The sequence below is a fragment of the Nannospalax galili genome, unplaced genomic scaffold (genome assembly GCF_000622305.1).
Source record: "Nannospalax galili isolate Female #2095 unplaced genomic scaffold, S.galili_v1.0 scaffold75, whole genome shotgun sequence".
In the NCBI taxonomy this organism is placed as follows: domain Eukaryota; kingdom Metazoa; phylum Chordata; class Mammalia; order Rodentia; family Spalacidae; genus Nannospalax; species Nannospalax galili.
The window spans coordinates 3,851,445-3,854,598 of NW_008339433.1; positions in this window are offsets into that span (position 1 = coordinate 3,851,445).

The window sequence follows — 3,154 nt, forward strand, 5'->3', positions numbered from 1 at the left end:
CTTGGAGATTGGAAGGCTTTTTGGGAAGAGAGATAGAATGGAGTGATATAAAGCAGTAAGGGGAATAATAATAGAATAGGAAGGGTTAAATTGCATGGGGATGGGAGTTCAAGGCAGAGGAGGGAGTATGGTGAGGGATAGGTAACACTAAAGGTCTTTAGGGAAAGTCATATGGAAACCTACCACTATAGAAAATTCTTAAAGTGTATACATATACATTATAGAAAAGAGATTGAGTTACCTTACAACAGGGCACTCTGACCCTTCTAGATATTATAGGCTAATACAAAAAATAATTTCAGTGCTAAGAATGGACTCCTTCTCTAGAAGTTGTTGACCATGGCGTCCCATAGACCCTCAAAAAATACAGATCATGCCCCTGCTCTTGGATACCCACCAGAATTGGAAGGTAAAACCCTAATGCTGAAGATATATACATAAGCTACACAACAAACCAGGAGAAATCAAACTGGTATTGACTTCAGAGCTTCATCTCTACTGATTAGGATGTGTGGTGCTAAATGGTGCCATGCAAGCTACCTATAGGAAAATATTAGCATGAACCTTACCTAGCTGGAAATGCTGCAAGCTACAAAAATAACTGATCTGGAAGATATGCCCACCTATGCAATAGTGGCACAAATTTTATGGGAGTAACCAAACGTTTTAAATATTTTATTATCTTTATATTATGTATATGAGTGTATTGCTTGCATGTAGGTAGGTGCACCCATGTCTTGCAATTATGTTGTCAGCTGACCACAAGGTAGTTGCACATATGAATTCACAGCAATTATAACAACATATACAAGAACTGTGCTAACCCAAGCCAGACAGGGCCCAGCATGTATAGAAGAGCTGGTCAGGAAGCCCCAGTCTAAGTGAGGATCTATTGGCAAGTGGCAGCTCTTGGGAGAGGGAGAGTCGTTTTCCTCACTGGTATGATACCATGTAGGTTGGCCATACTCCAAAGGACAGGCCCATACCGAAGCGCATTTAGGTAAAACAATGCTCACAGAGGTCAGAAGAGAGCATCCAATACCCTGGTACTGGAGTTACTTACGGTTGTTAGCTGTCATCTGGGCGCTGGGAATCGAATCCGGGTCCTCTGCAAAAGCAACCAGTGCTCTTAACCTCTGAGCCATCTCTCCAGTCGCACCAAACATTCTTTTAAAAATATCTTATTGACCCAGATGTGGTGGCATACACCCTTAATCCCAGCACTTTGGAGGCAGAGGTAGGCAGATCTCTGTGAGTTTGAGGGGGGCCTGCTCTACATAGTGAGTTCCAGGCAAGCTGGAACTACAGGGAGATCCTGTCTCAAAAGACTAAAAAATATATTTATTATTTTTATTTTATGTGTATGAGTGTATTTTCTGCATGTAGGTAAATGCATCCATGTTGCGTGATGCCCATGGAGGTCAGATCCCCTGGATGTTTATTAGCCACCAAGTGGGTGCTGGGAATTGAACCTGGGTCCTTTGCAAGAGTAGTCAATGCTCTTAACCCCTGAGCCATCTCTCTGGGCCCACCAAACTCTTTTTAATTGGATTTAAGGTCTGCTCCAGAAGATGGAGACCTAACCTGACATTGAAATCAGGTTTAGGAACCTGAGACTAGACAGTTTTCAGGACATATGGGAGAAGTTAATACTAGTTTTCTACTAAATAATTATTGATATTAAACTGACTCTTAATGACTTACTGTTGTACCCCTAGATTAATTCATCGCTCTACTCTCGCCAGGGAAGTTTCTTTATGCAACAGATTAACACAGAAACCCACACGTGGTCAATGTGCAGAGAACAAGAGGTTAGAATGTGCTTATTCCTGAACAGAACACCTATTTTAAACTCCTGCCTCCTTCGGCTCAGGGATCATTATTTAAGAGTGGGTGGATAGATTGTAAGAGCCTGAGGTATTAGATGACCAGAAGAAAATGGAGTTTTCCAGATAGCTCTTCAGTTACTCATATGAATTCACAGTAATGGTGACAGCATGTAACAGTGCAGTGCAAGCTGCAACAAGAAAAAAGTTCCAGCATAGACACAAGGAGGTGAGTAAGAAACATCAAGCTAACTTAAGAAAATAATCTGTTTGGAGGGGGTAAGACAGTCTCTTTCAAGGGTGGGAGTCTTAGTAAGTTAACTAGGCTCTGGTGGATAGACCCACACTGAAGATCATTTGGGGACACAAATTAGACTCTATGGGCCTTGTTTAAATATATATATGTAAATTAAAATAGTGGGAGGGGACAATATGGGAGGTGTGAATAGTGGAGTGGATCTAAATACCATCAAATTATATGTTATAAAAATTACAAAAATTCAATAAAAAAGAAGAAAAGGTAGATTTAAAGTTATTGATATATCATCTTCGTATGTTTATAACTAGAAGTGGAACGTTTTGAAGCCATGTTATCAATTTTAAGTAATGATATACATATGAATGCGTTATATAAAAATTATTAGAGAAATATGTACTACACTGTAATAAGGGCAAAACTAAGGAAAGTTGTACCACAGTACGAGTGTAGCTGTGTAGTCATTGAAAAATTATTTAACCTCTTGATACCTCCATTTCTTTGTCTACAAAATAATGATATTATTCAAAAATTTATTCTGAGGAATAAATGAAGCAATAAGTATAAAACACTTAAAATGAAGACTTCCATACAGTATAGGCTTGCTTTATAAGGATTTGCTTTTATTAATTCTTTAAATATTTTAATAAGAGCACATTCATAGATTGTCTGTGTAGGAAACAAGAAAAAGTTCAGAAACTAAACCAAAACTGTGATAGAGATGCATCAAAACACAAATGATAATTTGCCTGCACTAGAATTTAAGTATACTATATACCAAATAATTCACAATACATATCTTAAATTGTGTCACTGGTAGAAAGAAAAATATAACCATACTATTTTTTGCTCCTTTTACTAAGAGATAAAGTTTGTTTCTATGTTTTGAATACAAAATGCTTCTGTGATTATCTCTTCACCAATAAAATGTACCAAAAGTAACCGTTTATATTATGAAGCTTTGGCTGTTTGAGGGCTTACAACTTCTATCTTTGCTCTCACGAGATGCCACTATATAATGCAAGTGGTGTAGCTTATGAGAGAGGAGAGCCAAAAAAAAAAAAAAAAAGAA